Source organism: Rhipicephalus microplus, chromosome X (genome assembly GCF_043290135.1).
Source record: "Rhipicephalus microplus isolate Deutch F79 chromosome X, USDA_Rmic, whole genome shotgun sequence".
NCBI lineage: Eukaryota > Metazoa > Arthropoda > Arachnida > Ixodida > Ixodidae > Rhipicephalus > Rhipicephalus microplus.
Window position 1 is genome coordinate 187,954,776 of NC_134710.1, and position 14,235 is coordinate 187,969,010.

The 14,235-nt window shown below is 45.4% G+C and overlaps 1 protein-coding gene across 1 annotated transcript in view; it reads right to left on the reverse strand.

The window, feature by feature from the left end:
• Window positions 1-14,235, reverse strand: part of Cpsf5 (cleavage and polyadenylation specificity factor subunit 5) — a 28,840-nt gene that overhangs the window by 794 nt on the left and 13,811 nt on the right. The gene's annotated exons all lie outside the window — the stretch shown is intronic.

The following is a 14,235-nucleotide window of genomic DNA, read 5'->3' on the forward strand; positions in this document are numbered from 1 at the left end:
TGCGCAACCACACGTTATTAGTACTGCCCATGTTAGCCTGTTCTATTTTCTTAAATATCAATAGCTATCGACATTTAATTGCCACCCGCACCGTCCCACAGTCTATGCAAATGAACTACCGAACGAACAGGAGCCAGATTTATTGAGGAAAAAAAAAAAGTACGCCATTTACACTGCGACCATTACAGACTTCAGACCATTACACTGCTTAACAAAAACTTGCACGCAAGAAATACCACTGCATTTAGCTTTACTGTGTCAGCGTATCGTGAACTCATAAACCGTAAATAAAAAGGTTCCTATTTAGCAGCACAAGAAAAGCAGTGAATGTTACAGCAGGAAATGGGAATACTATACGAAGGCTAGCAGCTAGCTCCTACAGAATCCAACCTGGTGCAACTACAAGGAAACTTAGTCACTCCAACGAGCAAAGCAACCTTACCGGTAACACTTCATTGCAAACTGAGCAGCGAGAACAGCACATACGAAAAAAAGTCTGCCGATCCCTGCAAAGAAAAGCATACGTGACCGAGCCTGCCTGAGCAAAGTGAAGAGTTCCTGCGAGAGCCATACAGCAATTATGGAAGCAACTTTTCACTTTTGGGAGCAGCGATTGTAGTAGAAATAGTACTACTATAGTGGCTAGGGGAGCAGCGATGGCGTTGTAATTAGAGCATCCGCCTCGCATGCAAAAGGTCCGTGGTTCAAATCCCGGTGCCGCGCAGTTCCCAACCGGATAAAAAAAAAAAAAAATCCGCGTGGTGATGGAACTGCATTATGAGGCCTGGGGTGCGGCCTCACCGGTAACCACCGCCGGGAATGCACTCCCTCACTAGAGAAGGATTGGCCACCCTGGTGCAGTATCTGGCCGCTACCTCCCACATGCATACGTCAAATAACTCACAGCCCTCAGTCCCCAGCAGCTGCAAAGCAACTGACCATGGTAGCATAGCTGGCAACATAGAGGAATACTATAGCATTAATGAAAGGGTAGTAGGTATCGTAATTAAACTGAATAAGAGATACAAGATGAAGGTGGTACAGGCCTACGCGTTTACATCCAGCCATGATGACGCTTCAGTTGAAAGCTTCTATGAAGATGTGGAATCGGCAATGAGTAAGGTAAAAACACAGTATACAATACTGATGGGAGACTTTAATGCAAAGGTAGGGAAGAAGCAGGCTGGAGACCAGGCAGTAGGAGATTATGGCATCAGCACTAGAAACGCCAGAGGAGAGCTACTAGTAGAATTCGCAGAACTCAATAATTTACGGGTTTTGAATACCTTCTACCGAAAACGAGAAAACCGCAAGTGGACATGGAGAGCCCTAATGGCGAAAATAAGAACGAAATAGACTTTATAATGAGTGCACACCCAGGAATCGTGAAGGATGTGGAAGTGGTTGGCAAGGTACGATGCAGTGACCATAGAATGGTACGGTCTCGAATTCGCCTAGACTTGAAGAAGGAACGACCGAAACTGATACGCAAGAAGCCAATCAATGAGCTAGCACTGAGAGGGAAAGTACAGGAATTCAGAGTGTCGCTGCAGAACAGGTACTCGGCTCTTAGTGAGGAAACCAACCTTAGCATAGATACAATGAATGATAATCTGACGAGTATCATTACGTAGTGTGCAGTGGAAGTTGGTGGCAGGGTAGTTAGACAGGACGCTGGCAAGCTTTCCCAGGAAACGAAGAATCTCATTAAGAAGCGTCAAATCATGAAAGTCTCAAGTACAACAGACGAAATAGAACTGGCAGAGCTTTCGAAGTTGATTAATAGGCGTAAGGTATCCGATGTAAGAAGGTATAACATGGAGAGAATTGAACACTCTCTGAAAACCGAAGGAAGCGTCAAAGCAGTCAAGAGGAAACTTGGGATAGGCAAAAATCTGATGTATGCACTAAGGGACAAAGAAGGCAAAATAACTACCAATATGGATAGGATAGTTAAAATAGCGGAGGAGTTTTACAGACATCTGTACAGTAGCCGGGATAACCACGACTATAATACTATAAGAACTAGCAGTAACCCAAATGACACCCCACCAGTAATGATAGAAGAAGTCAGAAAAGCTTTGGAGAGCATGCAAAGAGGCAAAGCTGCTGGTGATGATCAGGTAACATCAGATCTGCTGAAAGATGGAGGACAGATTGTGTTATAAAAACTAGCCACCCTGTTTACGAGGTGTCTTCTGACGGGAAGAGTACCAGAGTCTTGGAAGAACGCTAACATCATCTTAATACATAAGAAAGGAGATGACAAGGACTTGAAGAATTACAAGCCAATTAGCTTGCTCTCTGTAGTATACAAGCTATTTACAAAGGTAATAGCTCAGAAATGCTCAGAATACAACCAACCACTATACATAGCCTTCATAGATTACAAGAAGGCGTTTGATTCAGTAGAAATATCAGCTGTCATGCAGACACTGCGGAATTAGGGCGTCGATGCAGTATATATAAACATCCAGGAAGAAATCTACAGGGGATCAACTGCTACCATAGAGCTTCATAAAGAAAGCAACAAAATACCAATCAAGAAGGGTGTAAGGCAGGGGGACACAATCTCCCCAATGCTATTTACCGCGTGCTTACAGGAGGTTTTCAGAAGCCTAGAATGGGAACAGTTAGGGATAAGAGTTAATGAAGAGTACCTTTGTAACCTGTGCTTCGCCGATGACATTGCATTGCTGAATAACTCAGGGGACTAATTGCAACTCATGATTACGGAGTTAGACAAGGAGAGCAGAAAGGTGGGTCTTAAAATGAATCTGCAGAAAACGAAAGTAATGTACAACAACCTCGGAAAAGAGCAGCGCTTCGAGATAGGTAATAGTGCACTGCACTTCAAGTTGTAAAAAAAGACTATGTGCCCACTAAACTTTGTTTCCCCCTAACCTACTCCCCTTCTCTGGGAATCCAGTCAGTTACCCTTAATGACCAGCGGTTATCCTGCCTACGCGATACATGCCTGGCCCATGTCCATTTCCTCTTCTTGATTTCAACTATGACATCCTTAACCCCCGTTTGTTCCCTAATCCACTCTGCTCTCTTCTTGTCTCTTAAGGTTACACCTACCATTTTTCTTCCCATTGCTCACTGCGTCGTCCTCAATTTAAGCTGAACCCTTTTTGTAAGTCTCCAGGTTTTTGCTCCGTAGCTAAGTACCTGCAAGATACAGCTGTTATATAACTTCCTCTAGAGGGAAAGTAGCAATCTACCTGTCATAATTTGAGAGTGCTTGCCAAATGTGCACCAGCCCATTCTTATTCTTCTAGTTACTTCAATCTCGTGGTTTGGCTCCGCGGTTATTACCTGCCCTAAGTAGACAGTCTTTTACAACTTGAAGTGCACTATTACCTATCTCAAAGCGCTGCTCTCTTCCAAGGTTGTTGTACATTACTTTAGTTTTCTGCAGATTCATTTTAAGACCTACCTTTCTGCTCTCCTTGTCTAACTCCGTAATAATGAGTTGCAATTCATTCCCAGAGTTACTTGGCAATGCAATGTCATCGGCAAAGCGCAGGTTACCAAAGTACTTTCCATTAACTCTTATTCCTAACTGTTCCCACTCTAGGCCTCTGAAAACCTCCTGTAAGCACGTGGTAAATAGCATTGGCGAGATGGTATCCCTCTGCCTTACACCCTTCTCGATTAGTATTTTGTTGCTTTCCTTATGGAGCAGTATGGTGGTATTTGATTCCCTGTATATTTCTTCCAGGATGTTTATATATGCTTCGGTGACGCCCTGATTCTGCAGTGTCTGCATGACTGCTGATATTTCTACTGAATCAAACGCCTTCTCATAACGTATGAAGGCTATGTATAGTGGTTGGTTGTATTCTGAGCATTTGTCTAATATTTGATTTACAGTATGAATCTGGTCGATTGTTGAGTAGCCTGTACGAAATCCTGCTTGTTTTCTTGGTTGATTGAATTCTAATGTCGTTCTGTTAGCAATTATGTTTGTAAATAGCTTGTATATGACGAAGAGCAAGCTAATCGGTCTGTAATTCTTCAAATCTTTGTCATCTCCTTTCTTATATATTAAGATTATGTTTGCATTCTTCCAAGATTCTGGTACTCTTCCCGTTAGGAGACACTTCGGAAACTCCTCCGCTATTTTAATTATCCTATCCATATTTGTAGTTACTTTACCTTCCTTGTCCCTTAGTGCATACATCTGGATTTTGCCCATCCTAAGTTTCCTCTCCACTGATTACACGCCTCCTCCATTCTTCAGAGCGTGTTCAATTTTCTCCATGTTATACCTTCTTACATCGGATAGCTTACGCTTATTAATCAACTTCGCAAGCTTTGCCAATTCTACTTTTTCTATTGTATTTGAGGCTTTCATACAATGACATTTCTTATTAAGGTTATTCGTCTCCTGGGACAGCTTACCGGTGTCCTGTCTAAGTACTGTACCTCCAACTTCCACTGCACACTCCGTAATGACACTCGTCATATTGTCATTCATTGGGTCAACGCTAAAGCCGGTTTCCTCGATAAGAGCCGAGTACCTGTTCTCAAGCGAGACTGAATTCCTGTACTAAGTTCGGAGCAGTTACCAACAAATACCCCAATTTGTAGCAGCATGTCGCAGTATTTCTCTTTTGGAGCCGTTCGGAGCAATTAAAGTCGCACTCCCATCACTGCATACAGCTGCCTCTCCAATTCCTTCTCACCCTCAGCCAACAGCCTCCTCAACCTTGGGCCTATTGTCCATTGAAAGATGTAAGGCACATTTCCCATCTTCTAAATAATCATTCGTACTCTGTGCTTGCAATTGCACATATAGAAAATGCAATGCAAAGGCGGTATCCATTTGGGTCTTTGTACGAAACCTCACAGCATCGCCAGTGGAAAAATACACCGAGAGTGTCTATGTAATTGCTACCGTAATAATAGTTGCATAATCATGTATTTTGTTAAACTATCATTTTTTTTATTGAGTTTGCATCCACTCCTGCTATGCCTTAAAAATTGAGACAGCAGTATCTTTAAAGAGAAGGTATAGCACTAATATACTCAATACCGCAATGGTTTACAAATCAGTCGAACATAGCTGCATGCCCTTCCCACGGCTCTGCAACCCATACATGAGCTTTATAAGTGCACTGTTAATACCTCCTCTTTCTTTCTCTAGCACAACACATGCACGGGCACACACGCACACAACCCTCTCATGGTCTCTAACTGCATGCAAAAAGGACTTGCCCGCTAAGGCCATTGCAGCTTAGTCATCCATCATCCACTGCCAAGCACTCACTTTTTTTGCCTTGTTTTGCTTAGTCATCAGATCTATTTTTTCTGTCATTGACCTTTTATATTTCAAATATTCATTTTCCATTCACTTCTAATTACTTTTATTTCACTTTTAATTATTCTCAATTACTTTATAGCCAGCCCTCTTTATGAACTTTGATAATCAGGCATCATCGTAAAAGTTGAAAAAAAGTTTTCTCAAGACAAGCGCACCAAACATTTATATTGCCACGCTGTGTTGGTGGCAGAAGACGAGAGCGAAGAAGTGAATGGCAGCTGTGGCTTATTAAACAGTCCTCCACTTCGAGTTCCTGCCTATCGTTTCCTCTCGCGACAGACTGATGGACGTGCTGCGTACTGTACTGCAACGTCTTATGCCTGCTGGTCCTGAACCAGAAGCAACCATCGCCAGTGCACCAGGATCTGCTGATATCGAAGCAGCCGCCCCCTTCAAGGACTACCACCACAGTACGGCCCCTTGGGAAGTTCCGTGAGGACAATGTTTGCCACATCCGCAACCCAAACCGAGCATGACCCACTCGCTAGCGTACCCTGTGTCATCAACACGCCTCGCACACCCAACCCATTCCACGGTGATGCCGGTGAGGATGTCGAAGACTGGCTTGACCATTTCAACCGGGTCGCTGCCATCAACGACTGGGACAATCGCCGTAAGTTGAAGAACGTGCATATCTCCCTCTTAGACGCAGCAAGAGTGTGGTATGAGAAGCACGAAACTTCATTCAAAAGTTGGCAGGAATTCTATCGGCAGCTTCGTGAGGCGTTCAGTAACCCCGAACGGAAAGAGAGAGCCGAGCAGGCACTTTCTTCGCGATTTCAAATGCCGAATGAGAGCGTCGCCATGCTTGATGAAGAAATGTCGCGATTGTTTCGACGGGCTGACCCCCACATGCCAGAAGACAAGAAAGTGCGCCTGCTAATGCGAGGCGTAAAGGAGCAACTTTTCGCAGGCCTTGTGCGCAACCCTCCTACGACCGTGTCCGAGTTCATACGTGAGGCCACAATTATGGAGCGCATACTTCGGCAGCGGTTGTCACAGTATGAGCGTCAGACGGCCATGTCTGCTGCGTGCTCGCTTGTACCAGGAGGTGATAACGGGGAGGTCCTCACAGAACTCATATGGCAAGTTGTACGCAAAGAACTTCGGAAATTTCATGCAGCGTCCCCTCCCAGTAGCGCCGCTCTTACAGACGTCGTTTGTAACGAAATCAGGCAGTTTGTTCACTCCGCACCACCATCGAGTGTCGAACCTCCCACGCTCTCCTACGCGGATGCCCTACGCGTCTCTACGCCGTTGACGGCACATTTTGTTCATCCACCTACTGGGACCCCCAGACGCTTTCCCAGTCCAGCCCATCGCCTGCCTTCTCAGGCCGATTTTCGTCCTGGCCCGCGGATGTCCACTGTCTGGCGTGCACCCGACAATCGTCCTTTGTGCTACCATTGTGGCGAAGTTGGACACATGTACCGCGACTGTTACTATCGATGAATAGGCCTACGCGGATTCCACCCAGATGCACGTTGTCCATGCTATGGTAAGCGCCCACAAGAAATTGCGGACTACTTGCAAGGTAGTCATCACGCTCCTGTCCCGTCGCGACGACAATCACGTTCACCATCAACCCGTCCGTCCACATCAACGCACCGCGCCCGACCCGCCTTTGGGTCCCCTGGTGTCAGTGGCGCAAGCCCACGCCGGGGAAACTAAAAACGGCGACCTCGGGAGGTGAGGCCGCTGTCACGCGAACCGACAAATACCCTCCGCCGCTGCCTTACGACGTGCCGTTAAATCCTGTTTGTGAAACCGCCAACAGAACGTGGGCTGCCATTACCGTTTCAGTCGACTGTTATCCGGTGACTGCGCTTGTCGACACGGGAGCTGATTACTCGGTGATGAGTGCTTCATTGGCCACCCGTCTACACAAGGTGCTGACAACGTGGGACGGCCCTCAACTAATCACCGCTGGAGGACACCTCGTATCCCTTATAGGAAGATGCACCGCCAGGCTTGAGATTTGTGCGTCGGCTTTTGTAGCATCATTCCTTGTACTGCCCAATTGTTCTCGGCCGGTCATTTTGGGCATGGATTTTCTGCAAGAGTATGGAGCGATAATTAATCTGCATGATTTGTTCATCAGTTTTTGTTAACCGTGTTTCTCCAGATTCCGACATCGAGAACGAACATCGTGGCGTGGCCTTACGCATAGTCGATGACTGCGTCACGTTGCCACCTCGCAGTAGTATCTTCGTGCTTGTTGAGTGTCCACGGGAGCAGTCCATTATGGGCATTGCCGAAAGTAACCTTACGTTATTGCTTGATCAGGAAGTGGCAATTGCTCGAAGCCTCGCTCAACTGCGAAATGGCCAGACTACGGTTTTAGTTACGAACTTCGATGGCGAAATCAGGCATTTTGCGAAACGCACAACCATAGCTTACTTAGAGGCATTGGATGATTTGGACGCCTTCCCTTTGATTACGACGATCTCAACTGAGAACAGCTGCGATACTGACGTGACTAGTCGCCTCAACGTCAATCGCCAGTTGGAAGAACCTAAGAGGGCAAGGCTCCTAGTCTCATCCTTTAGCGACTGTTTTGCCACTACTTAGAAAGTCCGGCAGACTCCTCTAATGAAGCCCAGAATTATCACTGAGCCCAACGTGCAACCAGTGCGCCAACATGCTTACCGCGTGTCACAGAAGGAGCAAGATGCTATCCGTCATCAAGTGAAACAAATGCTCGACGACGACGTAATTCAACCATCAACTAGTCCTTGGGCGTCACCAGTTGTTCTGGTTAAAAAGAAAGATGGTTCATTACGATTCTGCGTCGACTACCGCAAACTGAACAAGATAACGAAAAAAGACGTATATCCTCTTCCTCGTATTGATGACTCCTTGGATCGCCTGCGACACGCCCGTTATTTCTCTTCCATGGATCTCCGTAGCGAATATTGGCAGATTGAAGTAGATGAACGGGACCGAGAAAAAACAGCGTTTATTACACCGGACGGTCTCTATGTATTTAAAGTACTCCCTTTTGGCCTATGCTCCGCTCCAGCCATGTTCCAACGAATGATGGACACAGTTTTATGTGGCTTGAAGTGGTACTCTTGTTTAGTGTATTTAGACGACGTAGTCATTTTTTCTACGACTTTTGAATAGCACATTGAGCGGCTAGAGGCGGTTCTTCTGGCTATTCGCACTGCCAGCCTCTCTCTAAAACCGGAAAAGTGTTATTTTGGATATGAAGAACTGAAATTCCTTGGCCACATTGTCAGCAGCAGTGGTGTTCGTCCCGATCCTGACAAGGCTACGGCAGTTGCTTTGTTCCCGATATTGAAAACAAAGCATGATGTACGCCGCTTTCTGAGACTTTGTGCTTATTACCGCCGCTTCGTGCCGAACTTTTTGAAAATCGCCGACCCTCTACAACAACTCGTCAAGGATGACGTCGCCTTCGTCTGGGGCCCCAAACAATCCGGTGCTTTTCGCGACCTTCAACAACGCCTACAAACGCCACCATTCCTAGGTCACTTTGACACCGAAGCAGACACAGAAGTCCGCACTGACGCGAGCAACCTTGGCCTCGGAGCTATTCTCGTGCAATATCAAGACGGCGTGGAATGCGTCATCGCCTACGCTAGCCGCACGTTGTCATCTGCAGAGAAGAACTACTCGACGACTGAAAAAGAATGTCTGGCGGTTGTATGGGCCATAACGAAATTCAGGCCCTACTTGTACGGACGCCCCTTCCGAATCGTCGGTGACCACCACTCCCTCTGCTGGCTAGCGAATCTGAAAGATCCTTTGGGCCGTCTTGCAAGATGGAGCCTTCGGTTACAAGAATTCGATATAACGATGGTTCACAAGTCTGGTCGGAAACACACCGATGCTGACTGGCTTTCCCGCGCACCCGTCGAGGTCGCTGAAGAAGACAATGATGAAGACTTCAGCTGCCTTGCTGTTCTCGCATCATTAAACGTGGCTGAGCAGCAACGCGAAGACTTAGAATTACAACCACTGATCGAATACCTTGAGGGACGTCGCCCGCAACCCCCTCCGTCAGTTCGTGCGTGATTTGTCATCTTTCTGTCTACGCAAAAGCATCCTTTACAAGCGCAACTTTCATTCAACGAAAACAGTTTACCTCCTCGTCATTCCTGCTGCTCTCCGCTATGATGCGTGCTTGTCACGACGAGCCATCGTCAGGGCATCTTGGCTTCGCGCGTACTCTGGCGCGGATCAAAGACAAGTACCACTGGCGGAAACTTACGAAAACCGTCCGGCAGTACGTCAAGACATGCACAGCCTGTCAGCGCCGCAAAACTCCAACGACGAAACCAGCCAGTCTTCTTCGGCCTTTGCGACCCCCTCACGCACCTTTTGAAAAGGTCGGGATGGACCTACTCGGCCCATTTCCGAAGTCTACGGCTGGTAACCGGATTGTGGTTGCCACCGACTACTTGACCAGATACTGCGAAACACAAGCCGCCCGGCGAGCAACTGTTTCCGAGGTGGCTGACTTTTTCATCAAGAACATCATTCTCCGCCCCAGTGCTCCCGCTGTCGTCATCACAGATCGTGGTACTGCTTTTACGGCACGACGCACCGAACAGCAACTGCGTACCACCCGCAGACTAACAGGTTAACCGAACCCCTTAACAAAACGATTGCAGATATGCTTTCGATGTATGTCGCCAAGGATTAGAAGAATTGGAATGAAATCCTCCCATACATAACATTTGCCTACAACACGGCTTTGCAGGAAACCACCGGCTTTGCTCCTTTTCGTCTGGTTTACGGCCACGACGTCACCACAATGCTTGACACCATGCTGCAACCAACTCTGCCGGACACGATTACCCCGGACACAGATGTATTTGTTCAGCGTGCTGAAGACGCCCGGCAGCTGGCGCGCTTTCGCATTTTATCGCGGCAAAATCAAGATGCTTGCCGATACAACACCCATCACAGAGCAGTAATATACGAACCCGGTGACCTAGTCTGGGTTCGGACTCCTATACGTCAACGGGGACGCTCAGAAAAATTGTTATGTCGGTACTTCGGACCCTACCGAGTTCTTTATCGCCTCGGTGAAGTGAACTACGAAGTTGTCCAAGCCGACACGTCGCACTGTTCTCGCAGACCACGCTCCTCGGATGTGGTTCACGTTTCCAGGATGAAGCCGTATATTCGCGTTGACTGCAAGTCAAGAACTTTGTGATGTGGCAATAGCCTTCAGAACAATTGTGCATTACTTTCTTGTTTCTTTATTTTTCATCTCGTCCTCTTTCTTTTCAAAGGACACAGACATTTTTGACCAACTTTTGTTTTTCGGAGCCGTGGCATTCATGCGATGCTACTTTTTTTCTCTTTAGGGAGAGGGTAATGCCACGCTGTGTTGGTGGCAGAAGACGAGAGCGAAGAAGTGAATGGCAGCTGTGGCTGATTAAACAGTCCTCCACTTCGAGTTCCTGCCTATCGTTTCCTCTCGCGACAATATGCAATAAGCAGAGCCAAAAAGCAAGCTTAACTTTGTAACCATGCCACCCCCAATTTCTCATTTTCCGTGCTGTAGCTGGTGGTACAAGTGGTTTCTTTCAAATTTAGACAAAACGCGTTGACCTACGATTATGTCAACTCACTTCTAATAACTTTTAAATCACTTATTCACGACGCCATGCTTTGAAATTCAGTGCCTCGTAGACTGTCATTAGATGATTTATACTACTTGCATTGTTGATGTCGACAGTCACTTATCCCATTTCATGAGGCATACGAGGCTTTCGCCTTAAATACATGAGACCACATTAGTCAGCCCTCTTTACGAACTTTGATGATCAGGCATCATCGTAAAAGTTGAAAAAGAAAATTTTTTCAAAACAAGCACACCAGACATTTATATGCAATAAGCAGAGCTAAAAAGCAAGCTTAACGTTGTAACCATGCCACCCCCCATTTCTCATTTTCCGTGCTGTAGCTGGTGGCGCAAATGGTTTCTTTGAAGTTTAGACAAAACACGTTGACCTACGATTATGTACATACAGCACGCTCTGCTTCAATTCACTTCTAATTACTTTTAAATCACTATTATTCACTACGCCATGCTTTGAAATTCAGTGCCTCGTAGACTGTCATTAGATGATTGGTACTACTTGCAATGTTGATGTCGACAGTCACTTCTCCCATTTCATGAGGTATACGAGGCTTTCGACTTAAATACATGAAACCACATGCCATAACGGTAGTTTATTCACGTTGGCGTAACCACGCACCCTACACTGTTTCACCACTGTGGTTCAGCACTACCAAAGCTACGACACCAAAAAAGCCACACACTTGCACAGCAAAAGATAGTACCACACAGAGTTGGCTAGAATTGGCGTTTGGTGTGTGTTACGCCACATCGATACACGATATGTTTATTCCTCTTCGCATTTATTTCGGAACGAATTTTTTTATTTTTGTTTGTTACTGCCGATAACTGTGTTTACGAATCAACATGGCAGCACTCATGCAGAAGCGACCGCTCGCTTCCATCCGAATTTGCTCTTGCTACACACCCACTGCCCTGACAGCAGTAAACAAACGGAGAAATTCACCACCGATTTGTTTTATCTCAATCTGGGAATAAAGGGGGTACGTTTTGTCATCGTTAGAGAGATATGCTGCTTGCTTAACCACGCCTGAATGCGCTGAGGCAGTGTTCGGACTGCGTCGGTAGACCAAGAACACTGCATCTTAAATATCCGACATACGAACTTGCACAGCGTTCCCTATGTGTTGGATCTTCCTTCGGTTGAAACAAAAGAGAGTGAAAAGAAGTGTTTCTCCGAGAGACAAAGAAACGCGTAGACAGAGATGCAGTCGTATACGAGAGCCACGAACTGCTTCGGAGAGCAACAGCCAAAGTTATCCGCCAGCATGAGCATCCACCGATCTTCAGCAGAGGAACAAATCCACGCTTCTTCAATTTTCCAATGTAGTTGCTTGTTTAATTGTTTTACTGCATTTTAAAGTTAATAAACCAGCTGTAAATAATAACTATAATTCAGTGAGCAGATGCCATGAATACGATGAGCAGATGACAAGGCGCGGACGAATACACGTGGAAGTGCTAAGCGGCCTTCGTATTGGCTGAAGGAACTTCTGAAACAGAGTATAACTACAGTTACCATGAAGCCAGTCTTCTCTATGAACCTCTTAGTCAACTACCGGCCCTGTCGGTCACAAGAAGTCGTTCAGCATGAGGACTACAGCTTCCGATTAGAACAGTAGCCGTTTTATGAATGATAAACAGATGCACATGGTGAGTGCAGTAAAAGTTCAGGGAAAAGTGTGAGAGAAAGAAGACAAAAAAGAACCTCTCGATTAAGAGCCATGATGGTAGTTTGTGATCACAATGAAGGGAAGTAACGAAAATGTGTGTGCAGGGAGAAGGCTAGAGACCTACTGGCCACTTTTGATTCCGCACAGTAGGCTGCAAGCTAGCTGATGCATTCATAATGACGCTAACGGCTATGCGACTGCAAGAGCTTTGTTGTGGTTACACAAAATACAAGAATAACACTACTTTTAGTCATTTTTCCATCCTGGAGCTTTTTGGTGCAGTGACAGCAGCCACCAACTATACTACTAGCAGCATGTAAAAAAAAGGGGGTGGGGGCCTGTAGTGATTGCGGCTAGACTAGCTAACCAGATAGAAGGAGAGTTTGCCCACAAACGGGAATAAAAACTAGCCCAAATACCTTAATTTATAGCAAAATTTTTCAGAGTGCAGGCTTTTATTTCCGGTGAAAATGGCAAAGTAATAGAGCAGAATGCCGCAAATTGGATCGGAATTTCACCCTTGCATGTTAACGGAGAAGCACGGATGGTGGAGAATTTTCAAAAGGAGTCTATACGAGGAAAATCGAAGAATTGTTAGAAAAGGCTGGAATGACTGGTGTATATCTATGAATTTTCCCCAGACAATAAAACAGCTGTAATCCTGTGTTCTTGTTCAACATTAACTCAATGTAAACTTCATGACGCTGATGTAAAAAAAAATTTTGTATAGAAAATAACAGTGTGCATACATGAAAAGTGTTATAAAAAATCATAACCAGCCTTTACGAGACCTCGTATAAGGGGCAAGAACTGCTCCCCTGTGCATGTCTCTCATAATGCCGTTCAACTAGATTGAATTACTTTTATTTTGCCTCAGGATGGCATGAAACTAAGTGATGGCTGATTTTACAATTAATTTCTTCCTTTCATGGGGTGCCCAAACTACCTGTCAGATTAAAATTGAAGAGCATAGCCTGCACACTGCCGTGTTATGAAAACGTGATATAAACCAGGAACCTCTGTTTATTCCATGCATAGGCAGTCTGCATTTGTACCGGCAAGATGTTCCGAGCTGCACAGCTTGAACATTTGAATGGTTATTTACCACCACGCATTTTTATTTTTAAGTACTTTCATTTCTGCCAATTTTGATTTATTTGAGAGAGTTAGTGCCTGAATAGACTTGCTCGAAGCAAGTACCTTCCTGGTGCACTTGTACGGCATTTTGTGCTGCTGTAAGAAGGGCACGGCAAGTATCATTGCAATTGATAATTTCAATGAATTTCCGAAATCTTCTATAGTCCAACCTTTCAACAGCTTTGTAACACTTCCCAAGAAAAAATGTTTTTTAAGCTTTATGCGATTCTCTAAAATAGTAGATTGAGCATAAAGTAGTGAACAAGTCCAACAAAATGACAGGCATGATATTGATACTAAACAAAACAATAATGAAAGTTTGTTGAAGCGATTGCGAGAAAAAGGGAAAAGAAAAAAAAATTGCATAAAAGCAGTCTAGAACTAGATCTCTTTATAAAATTGAGTAATCATTTACGACGATGGCATACTGTAAGCACAAGCATCACTGCAGATGAAAGCGTCAGGCACTTGCA